At 50.9% G+C, this 11554-nt stretch overlaps 1 long non-coding RNA gene across 1 annotated transcript; it reads right to left on the bottom strand.

The window, feature by feature from the left end:
* Nucleotides 1–2955: 2955 nt before the first annotated feature.
* On the bottom strand, nt 2956–7268 carry LOC119337888. Its single transcript, XR_005163659.1, has 2 exons — nt 7175–7268; nt 2956–3210 (listed from the first exon to the last, which is right to left on the bottom strand). It is a non-coding gene; the product is annotated as an uncharacterized LOC119337888 (long non-coding RNA).
* Nucleotides 7269–11554: the final 4286 nt, after the last annotated feature.

Below are 11554 nucleotides of genomic sequence, written 5' to 3'. Positions count from 1 at the left end.
GGGGAGCAGGCCCAAGCGCCGCATCGGGCCCGAAATGAGAGGGGCCGGCCCACGGGAGGAGGCCGCGTGCCCCGCTAGGGTTTCCACGCGTGCCGTCGGCGGGGAGGACGCGGTCGTCGGCCGGCGAGGATAAGATCCCAGACCACGGAGGCGGGGGAGGGGGGAGCAGCACAGCTGGGAGGAGCCGAAGAAAGCGATGAAGGGCCGAAAGGGGGAACAACTGGAGATCGCCGGGAGACATCGACGCCCGACGGCGGCGGAGCGGACGGACATACCGGAGCGAGGGCACCGGGGAACCGCCAGGACGAGCGAGCGGTGCCTAGCTCAGCCCGCCCGGCCAACCCCCAACCAGCAGGGCGCCGGCGGCGTGGGCCACATCCAGCCCGCAAGGCGCCGCCTTGCTCTGAGGCCACCCGAGGCGACCTCGGCAGCCGGCAGAGTGGCCGAGCCCGCGCACGGGCAGCCGAACTCCCACCCCCGGGAGTAAGGCCGCCGGCGGCGCAAGGCAGCGGCAGGCGAGCCGGAGCGGGCGGGGGGACGCGGTCGCGACAAACCACCGGTCGTCCCGCGGCGAGGTTGTCGTCCTCCGCGATTTTGGCCCAGACGAGCCGACCAGGGGGTCTAGAGGACCCGGGGGGGAGGAGGGGGCGGCCGGGGAGGAGGCGCAGGCAAGGTCGGCGGCGGCCGAGGGCGGGGGAGGAGACGGCGGCGACGGGGGAACGGAGGCGTCGCCCTGCGGGTCGCCGCAGTCGCCAGGGTGCTCCATGAGACCAGACTTTCAAGCATATCTAGTCCTTGTTAGAGATTGTAGTAATTCATACGCATGTAATCTTCAAGATAGAATTGTTTGGCAGGAGGAGTAGATCTTTTGCGTTCGGTTTCCACCAAGTACTCTTATTCTCTTTCACATTTGGTGTTCATACGGAGACGGAGAGGCAAAACTGGTTTTTAATCTGTCGAGACCAGACCTTCCTAAAGCTTTTCTAGTGACTTCTTTAAAATTTTCTCTTCAAACCACCTCCTCACACTTCGAGAAGTTAAACATTCTTGCACCTAGTCCTTCCTCCAGAACTTAACTTCCTAAAAATATTTCTACACATAATGACACGTCGGGTCGTGACCATCTCTAGTGCTGGATCAGTACGGTGGACGACGGCCACAGTCGGCACGTCTTGGCCGGCGACAGCGCTACCACCTCCACCACCCATTCTGGGTCGATATTAGTGTCCTCATGCTTCTGGGGTTCCCCTGCGGCGGCCACTGCAAGTGTCGGCCAGGTCGACAATGAAGATGATGAACGAGGAAGAACAAGACAAGTTAACGTGCACGCGTGGAAGTTTTTTGCAATATTGTTGCCAGTTGGGTGCTGTTTCTATTGTTGACGATCGATAGTTTTGACTAGCAAAATATCCGTCTCCAAGATTCATCCTTTATTTTTTGGTCAGTTATTGATCGATAGTTACTGATTGTTCCTTTATTTTTTTTGGTCAGTTGAAGGGGCACTTGCGCATCCTTACTTGGCATCCCTGCATGACATAAGTGACGAGCCAGTCTGCACGATGCCCTTCAGCTTTGACATAAGTGACTTCGAGCAGCATGCATTGTCGGAAGAACAAATGAAGGATCTAATCCACCAAGAGGGCATCGTGTTCAACCCTGATTACCAGTAGCTGGAGTTCCTTTGATCGGCTTCATTCATATGGAAAGTTTTCGGTCCCCCTGCCGCCATAAAATGTCGCTAGCTGTAAATAATTGCCTCACCCAGAGAATCAAAAGGAGATGGCGTGTTAAGGGTAGATGACAAGAGCTGTGGTGGTCAAATTTCCGCATACCCTATGGATTCTTGTGCTTGTGTATGTTGTTTTATGTGGAATTTTTTTCCTTCTGCTTAAAGATGTTTCAGCATTTTCCCATAAGATGCAATAGTCCGTGAACGATGGCTGCCTAATTTCTGTGGCCGTCATGAGATTTTTACATTGTGGTCGATTATGGATTATGTAATGTTGTCCTGGTTAATGAACTCTGATTGACTGTGATTGGACTATTGTGTTTGAACGCTGACTGACCGTGATTTAGTGGTTGATGTTTGAAGCTGTGGCCCTATTTTGGAGTTGTGGCCCTATTCTCTGGGTTTATAAGGCATGCATTTCTGGATCGCCAGTTTGATTGAAATACTCCCCCTGTTTCTAAATATAAGTCTTTCTCGAGATTTCAATATAGACTACATATGGATGTATATAGACGTATTTTAGTGTAGATTTTTCATTTTGCTTTGTATGTAGTCCATATTGGAATCTTCAAAAAAGACTTGGGAACGGAGGGAGTATGTATTATGTCACATTGAATTTGTATGTGTTAGAAGTTTCCAGTGATATTTTTTTATATGTAACTCATTTCATTAGGTCAATTTGATTATCTGGGACGTATGTGCCTAATGAAAAAACGAGAGGGAGAACGGGTGAGTTATATGGTTGGCTGATGTAGGTGCTAAGGTTTATGCAATACAGAAATGTTGTAGATTTCTTATGTTTTAGTCTCTAGTTACTAGTTATGCAGCAGTTATTTCAAGCAGAATCTCAACAATATTAGTATGAACCTCTCAACAATACTAGACAAATAGTGGTAATCATCCACCATTGCCACAACCTTAATCGCATTTGCTTGCAACAAGCCAAGGCAATCATCTGCGAAAAGAATATATGAGGAAGCGAAAACAGCCAAGCAGTTCTCGATCTGTAACACATATTTCATTAGTTTGATTTGATTATCTGGAACGTTTGTGCCTAATGAACAACTAAGGGAGGGAGAGCGGGTGAGTTATATATGGTTAACTGTTTTTTTTTTCGAAAAGGGGGGCTTCCCCGGCCTCTGCATCAGCATGATGCATACGGCCATCTTATTAAGCATAAAATAATCCACAAAGTCTCCAAGTCTCAAGGTTGTCAACAAGAAAAGTAAGAAAAGGCTCACACAGAGCCCGAAGGCTAGATACACAAGCTAGCCAAAGCACTTATACATCACAGCCGTTTGGCTCCAAAATAGACAGGTAAACTAATTGCCTATCCTGTTACACGACCGCCATCCAAACCGGCTGAATATATCCCGAGCTACCATCTCCCATCGGATAGCAGCAGTAACCAAAAGCTCCCTGGCCTCCGTCGGAGTGAGTAGCGACCAGGAACGGATAAGAGCCGTTGCTCGGAAGATAACCTGCAAAACATGGATATTTGTTGATCTGTTAAAGACGAAGTCATTTCTGCAATTCCAAAGCGCCCACAAAAAAGCGCAAACCCCCAAGCGAATATGTTTTGCTAACCCGGGCTCTACCCTAGTTAGCCATGTCCCAAACAACATGTTAACCGACCTTGGTGGGGTAATATTGAAAGTGACTTGAATAGTCGTCCAAAGAATTCTAGCTAGTGGGCAGTCAAAGAAAAGATGTTTAATGGTTTCACCCTGATCACAGAAACTACACCTAGTAGGTCCTGTCCAATTACGCTTAATAAGATTATCCTTTGTTAAGATCACCTGTTTATGTAGAAACCACATAAACACCTTGATCTTTAAAGGAACTCTGACGTCCCACACATGCTTTGAAGTAGGAATCGAGCTGGAATTAATAACATCAACATACATTGATTTAACCGTGAATCCCCCCGACCTAGTGAGATTCCAGCGTAATTTATCAGGTTGTTGAGATAGTTGTACCTGCATCAGTCTCCTAACTAGATGCAGCCACTCTTCCCAACGATTGCCCACTAACGATCTTCTAAACTGGATATCCAGGGGTATCGAGGCGAAGACCGATGCAACCAAAGCATCGCGCCTTCGAACTATACGATACAGAGACGGATACTGGATTGCTAGGGGAGCCTCTCCAAGACAAGTATCCTCCCAGAATCTCGTGCTTGCACCATTACCAACTAAATGCTTTGACCTCTGAAAAAATGAAAGCTTCACTTTCATAAGCCCTTTCCAAAAGGGTGAATCAGTTGGTCTAACCGACACCTGAGCCAAAGTTTTGGTTTGGAGATACTTGTTACGCAGGATTTGAGCCCACATGGCGTCAGTTCCTGAGGATAACTTCCACAACCACTTACTAAGAAGGCACCGGTTCTTGACTTCGAGATTCTCAATCCCCATACCCCCTTGGTCTTTCGGTCTACAAATGATATCCCACTTCGCTAACCGATATTTTCTCTTAGGCTCCTCCCCCTGCCAAAAGAACCTCGATCCATAGAAGTCCAGTCGTTTCCTAACTCCAACTGGGACTTCAAAGAAGGACAAAAGGAACATGGGCATGCTCGTGAGCACCGAATTAATAAGAATTAAACGGCCTCCATACGACATGAGCTTGCCCTTCCAACAACTTAGCTTCTTCTCGAAACGATCCTCAATACACTTCCATTCATTATTCGTGAGCTTGCGGTGATGAATAGGAATTCCTAAGTAGGTAAAAGGCAGCTCACCCAAACCACATCCGAACAACTGCTTGTAATCCTCTTGTTCCTCTTTGGCTCTCCCAAAGCAGAACAACTCACTTTTGTGGAAGTTAATTTTGAGCCCACTTAGCTGCTCAAACAAACAAAGCAGCAGCTTCAGATTTCTAGCTTTTACCAAGTCATGCTCCATGAAGATGATAGTGTCATCAGCGTATTGCAGGATGGATATACCCCCATCCACTAAGTGTGGCACCAAGCCCCCTATTTGGCCAACTTCCTTGGCTCTACCTAACAACACCGCCAACATATCGGCTACTATGTTGAACAGAATAGGGGACATCGGATCTCCCTGCCGCAGGCCCTTATGTGTCTGGAAGTAATGACCGACATCGTCATTCACTTTTATGCCAACACTACCCTTTTGCGTAAAAGTTTCAATCTGGCTCCTCCAGCCCTCGTGGAAACCTTTCATACGCAAAGCTTGTTGCAGAAAAGGCCATTTAACTTTGTCATACGCTTTCTCAAAATCTACTTTAAAGATGACTCCATCAAGTTTCTTAGAGTGAATTTCCTGGAGCGTTTCATGCAACACCACCACCCCTTCAAGGATGTTTCTGTCTGGCATGAAAGCTGTTTGGGATTGCTGCACCACAGAATGCGCAATCTATGTGAGCCTATTAGTCCCAACCTTGGTAAAAATTTTGAAACTGACATTCAAGAGGCAGATAGGACGGAACTGCTCAATCCTGAGAGCGTCGGTCTTCTTTGGAAGCAACGTTATCGTTCCAAAGTTCAAATGAAAAAGTTGAAGCCGTCCAGCAAAAAGGTCGTGGAACATGGGTAGCAGATCCCCTTTGATGATATGCCAACATCTTTTGTAAAACTCCGCCGGGAACCCATCCGGCCCGGGAGCCTTATTGTTCTCCATCTGAGAGATGGCATCGAAAACCTCCTTTTCCGTAAACGGCGCAACTAGCATGTCATTATCAGCAGCAGTTAATTGAGGCACATCCTCAGTCCTGGACTCATCGAGGGACACAGCGCTATCCTCCGGCGGTCCAAATAACTGCTTGTAGTATTCGGTGATGTATAGCTTAAGATTATCGTGACCAACAATTGTGCCTTCATCTTGCTCGAGCTGAAATATTTTTTTCTTTCTGTGTTTGCCATTCGCAATCAGATGAAAGAATTGAGTGTTCGCATCCCCTTGGATTACTTTGCGAACCTTTGCTCTGAGAGCCCACTTCAGCTCTTCTTCGCGGAGAAGTTCCTTCAACCTCTTTTCCGCATCAATCTTACAGCACATATCCGCATATTGAAGAACCGCTGATTCAGCTTTAACATCTAGGTATTGAATAATCTCCAGGAGTCTGTCTTTCTCAACCTTATAAACTCCACTTAGATGTTTAGCCCAACCTCTAAGAAAGCACCTCAAATGCCTAATCTTATTCTGCCATCTCTCGACAGGCGATCTACCCCTAGACTCTCTAGCCCACTCTCTGGCAACAATATCCAAGAAACCTTCTCTTTCAAACCATGACGTTTCAAAGGAGAAAGTATTCTTGTTTCCCACATGCCTTGGCTCCCCTGAGTCAACAAATAGCGGTGTGTGGTCCGAAATTCCTCGCGTTAGAGCCTGCACCGTGACCAGAGGGAACTTCTGCTCCCATTCGGCACTTGCAAGAACCCGATCCAACTTCTCATATGTCGGGTTTGGTAAAGAGTTAGCCCAGGTAAATTGTCTACCAGAGAGTTCGATTTCTCTCAAATCCAAACTCTCAATGATGGTATTAAACATAAAGGACCATCGCCCATCAAAATTATCGTTATTCTTTTCATCCCGCCTCCTAATAATGTTGAAGTCCCCCCCAACCAGGATAGGGAGTTGTTCGGACCCACAAATTCGAACCAGGTCAGCCAAAAATTCAGGTTTAAGCTCAGGTTGTGCAGCCCCGTAGACCGCCACCAACACCCAGTTAAACCCATCTATTTTGGACCTGACTCTGAATTTCACTGCAAAGTCACCCATAACAACACTCCGGACTTCAAGGGAATCACATCTCACACCCAGCAAGATGCCCCCAGACCTCCCTCTTGAAGGAAGACAATGCCAATCGAATTCCACCCCTCCCGACAACGTGTTAAGAAACTGAGGTGCAAAATTATCCCTACCAGTTTCAGAGAGAGCAATGAAATCTAAACGGTGCTCTAAAGATGCCTCCGCTAGAAACCTACGTTTAGCCAAGTCCTTAAGACCTCTGCTATTCCAGAATATTCCTTTCATAGGTCATCATGGAATTTTTTGGCCTTACGAATTCTAGCACTCCTGCGTACCGCGGATGCAGGGTACACCTTCCGCTTCCACTTACGTTTAGGAATGTTATCACCTGTAGCCCGGTCCTCATAACCGTGCTCTGGTTGAACATGGGCTGCATCATCTACCTGGAGTTCATCCTCATCAGGCTCCGCAGACGGAGGAACAAGATCCGCGCAGAATTTATCAAGCACCCTAACACCCAAGGCCTCAATCTCCGCATCATTCAAAGGTTTTACAGCCGCTAGGTTTCTAATAGACTCCAAGGCCCGTTCCGCTTCCAAATCTAAAAGATCATTAACCGAGTTTTCAATTTCCAAATTATTATTCCCAAAAGACACCCCCACTTGGTTTGCATTATTAATAATCTCATCCTTAGAGAAATGCAGAATAGAATTTGAAACATTAACTGACATACCTGTTGTGCTCTCCACATCACGCAGCTTGGCCGCCCGCATAGCGCACCTCTGCTGCAAATCATCAACCTCCGGAAGGTCCTGGAGACGAGAGCTCATCCGCCTCCCCTCGGAAGCAGGGTCTCGGATCCCTCCGAACGCGATCACCTCCTCCCGAGTAGCGGCTCCCGGAGTAGGTCTGGGAGAGGGGGACCGCGTAGGAGATGTGGAGATGCCTGACGGAGTTGGCACCAGGGCCTCCTGCCCTAGTCCGACCCCCCCAGCCGACGCCGTGGCAGCCGTGCGCTCCACCTGCAGGACCGCCGTCGGTACTAGAGGGTCAGGGGCCACCTGCCCCTGACGCCTGCCTAGCACCTCCGGCGACCCCACCACCAACGAGGCTCCCGCGAGACGGACCTCCAGGGCCTCCTGCCCCAAAGATATGTCGCCCCGGCTGGACACAGGTACCTGCGCCGCCTGCTGTGAAACAGAAGAGTGAGAGGGAGTCGTGGCCACCTGCCCAGACGCCCCTCCCCTCCGCAAGGAAACCGAAGACCTAGATCGCCCTGGCGACTCCTGAGGCTCCACCTCTTGAACAACACGGGCACTGAAGCTGGCCGACTGCCGGGGTGACCGCCCAAAGTCCAAGACCGGTAGCGAATGCTCGAACGCATCGTCAGAGTCAACCCGATCACTCCACAGACGAGGAGGCGCCGACGACGGCAGAAAAGATCCAAACCGCAGTGAGTTATGAGGCAAAGACGAAGCCGGGGACTGCTCCATCCCGGCTCCGTTCTCCGGCTCCTGAGCAGCAGGCCCCGATCCATTGGGCTCCTGTGCTGCCTCATCCGCCTGCTCCCTGGGAGCACCTGTATCATCACCCCCATCGTGCATATCCACGTCAGTGCCAGCAGCAACCTCAGCAAACAACTCTGCATCCTCAAACTCAATATCAACTGGAAACACCTCGCCTCTATAGGTCCAGTTGATGACGTCTGGGACATACTCAATATCCAGAATGCTAACTCGCAGTCGAGCCACCCCCTGAGCTCTAGTGAACGCCATATCCACTTTCTCCGTCTTACCAACCATAATCCCCAAACTAGCCACCACACGCACATCAGAAAGAGCCTCAGACGGTGCCCCCGAGAAACGCAGCCACACCTGAGTAAGAGGCTTCCCCTTAGGCTCAACTTTCTTCCACTCGTGGAACTCCAAAATACCTTTGGTGCCTGGCACCTTACACATCCCAAAGCTCAACAAACGCTGCAAGTCCTCAATCGAAGGAAACTCCACTCTGAATACTCTATCCTCAACGGGTACGAGGTCCCACTGAAAATCACCCGGAGCCAACTCCTGAAGTCTCTGCACAATCTGAGCCTGGGAGACATCTCCCTGTGTCACCTTGACCAAACCAGAAGTAAGGCTCTGTGTATCAGCTGGGATCTCCCTCGCAGCCGCTGACTCGAAGAACATCAGCTCCGCACAGTACACACCATATACAGTAAGAGCTGGAATATGGTCCCTCGGCAAAGGACAATCCCCTGAAGCATGCGCAGGCTTACCACAGGATTCGCACAGCTGGGCCACACACTCCGCGATGAAGTGCCCCTTCTCTCCGCACCGGTAACAAAGCATTCTCTCTTTCTTCCGAGCGTACTTGGATGCCCTCTCAGAATCAGCCACTTGAACCACCTCAGCCTCCTTCGCAATCCCAGGAACCTCAGCAACCGCAAGTGCATTCACCACCTCCATCGCCTGGGGAGGTAGCTCCTGTGGTGTCTGATCAGTCTCCATCGCCGCCCCGTCAGAGTCAACATGTCTAGGAGGAGGCGGCCGGCGGAACCTTCCGCGGCCTCCACCACGACCACGGTATCCGCGATAACCTCCTCTGTGCCTGTTATCAGGTCCTGAGGCCCCCTCAACGAAGCCTCCAGCCGGCCCCAGGAACGGTCTCTCTGCAGACCCGTCACTCTGCCAAGCATAACCCCGACCTCCTCCCGCTGAAGATGAGCCCCGATGCTGGCCTACTCCATACGCATCAAACCCGTCATCACCCCACTTGCCTCGAGGTGCATCAGTCGGTCTCCCACTGGTATTACTCTGATTACTTTGAACCTGATTCTGCCCCGAACGATTCTGCGCCTGACGAACCGCAAGGTGTGGCGGGGGTGCACGCTGACCCCCGGCAGTTGCCGCCACCGGATCAGCAGCGACACCGGCAGCCACCGTGGCCCCCGGCGTCTCGGCCCTCAGAGCAGCCATCCCCTCCGCCGACGCGTTACGAGCCGGCACCACCGGCGGTGCAGGGCGAGGAGCTCCACGGCCAGTATTAACCATACCAGTCGTCATCGACCCAGGAGCCGGCGCCGCCGGCGGCGGAGGGCGAGGGCCTCCCCGGCCGACCCCAGCAGCATGAGATGGCACCGGGGGTCTATGCGCTGCCCGGCCAGCCGTCGTTGGCTGCGCCTCAGGAGCCCGAACTCCCGGAGCGCCCAGCTGCTGCCGCGGCTGGAGAGCGCCTCCACGACCTGCAGCACCCGGCGCAAGTGCCGGCGGCTGCTGTCCGGCCGGCGGTGCGCCCCGTCCCGACGCATGGGGCGGCGGCGGTCGAGCCCTTCCAGCCCCCCCCCCCCGCGGTACTCGCAGCAGGAGGGGGTCCCGCTCCACGTCCAGCCATTAGCAGCGGCGGGATCCTCCTCGCCCTGCCCGATCCACACTGCGGGAAACCACGACTCCCCTGGCGATGAACCCTAGCGGCACGTACCGACTGCGCTGGGACGATCGAAGGATCGGACGTGCATGGCAGAAAACACTCAACGGACCGGCCTTGAAAGACATAATGGGCCTCATACCCATTATTGTCCGGCCCATTGGCAACGAGGCCCGAAGGCTCCCGATCCAGCCCGGCCGCACCAAGCAGCTGAGCAAGCGCGGTCGCCCTCGTCGATCGAATCTCGGTCGCCGTGGCCTCCATGGCCGGCGCCGGCGGACGCACATTCCGGGACAACAACCTCCGTCCTTTCTTCCTCTTAACCGTAACCCACGCATCCGGTCGGATCAGATCAAACACAGTGAGCTTCGGCAAACATACCTTGGGTAAAGGTCCCTTCCATGGACGAAGCGCCGACGGCGCCGTCCTTCTATGCACGATCCGGCGAACAATCTCGATCTTCTCTCCATCGTGCAGCCCCTCACGAGCCAGATCGTCTCTGGGAACCACCTTGTCCACCGTGGTCGCTACTTCCTCTTCCGAGTAACCTGAATGAAAGAATTCACAGATTAGGTCCGACGGCGTAGGAGACGGCGGTGACTCCCCCGGCGGCTCCGCTCCATCCTCGTCCGCATCATCATCGTCAGATCCGGCGAGGGCCCAGAAGCGACCGCCCACCCGGCGGCGATCGCCGGCATCGGGCGGTGGCTCCGCCGTCGGGCGCGGAGATCGCCCCGGATCGCCTCCCTGTCGCCTAACGGTCATGGATCGCCTCCATATGATAACTGTTGTGGGTGCCAAGGTTTTTGCAATTCAGAATTGCCGTAGATTTCTTTATGTTTTAGTCACTAGTTATGCAGCAGTTATTTCCAGCAGGATCTCTCAACAATATTAGCATGAAGACCAATAGTGGTAATCATCCACCATGGCCATGAACCTAAGCACATTTGCTTGCAACACAAGCCAAGGCAATCATCTGTATACTCACACAAAAAAAGGCAATCATCTGTGAAAAGAATATACGATGAAGTGAAAACAGCGAAGTACTCTGGGAGTCTATTTCTCAGTATATTTCCATCTTGGACAATCCTGTTAGCAACCCACGACTTGGCTCACTCAATCATACCATTAAATTGGCTGTCAGTTGTAGATAATCAATTTTGCTAGTCCAATTGATAACCTACCATTGAATTGATTTTGTTAGTCCAATTGATAATCTAGAGAGAAAATATGTTCCAAAGGAACCAAAAGAGAGGCAGTAATTTCAACTGTTGATAGGAGCAAGTGAGCGCTGGTTGGCTGTTTGTGGGTTTTTTTTTTTTTGCATACAAAAAATGGTATAAATTTTCTTATGTTTTATTTAGTCATCAGTTTTGCACTTGTGTATATGTAACTTTGAGGCATGAAGATCCATAGTGGTATGCTATGCTATGCACCATCGCTATGAACAGACGACACCTATCTATGAGCTCAAAACAATAATTGGAGCAACAAGAGAAAACTTGGAAAAACAAGATGAAGCAAATGTGGAGCTACAACAGGAGTTCAACCAAATAATTTTCATTGTACGAGTCTTGACTGAATATAAGTGCCAAGCAAAGCAAAACAAGCCAACAGGAGTTGAATCAACTATTAATTAATAAGCCAGTAAAAACAAAATCATGTTGTATGTGAACAATCAAATACACGT

This window comes from Triticum dicoccoides, chromosome 7B, assembly GCF_002162155.2.
Source record: "Triticum dicoccoides isolate Atlit2015 ecotype Zavitan chromosome 7B, WEW_v2.0, whole genome shotgun sequence".
Classification (NCBI taxonomy): domain Eukaryota; kingdom Viridiplantae; phylum Streptophyta; class Magnoliopsida; order Poales; family Poaceae; genus Triticum; species Triticum dicoccoides.
The sequence above is the reverse complement of the archived record's forward strand: the minus strand, read 5'-3'. Positions and strand labels throughout refer to the sequence as shown.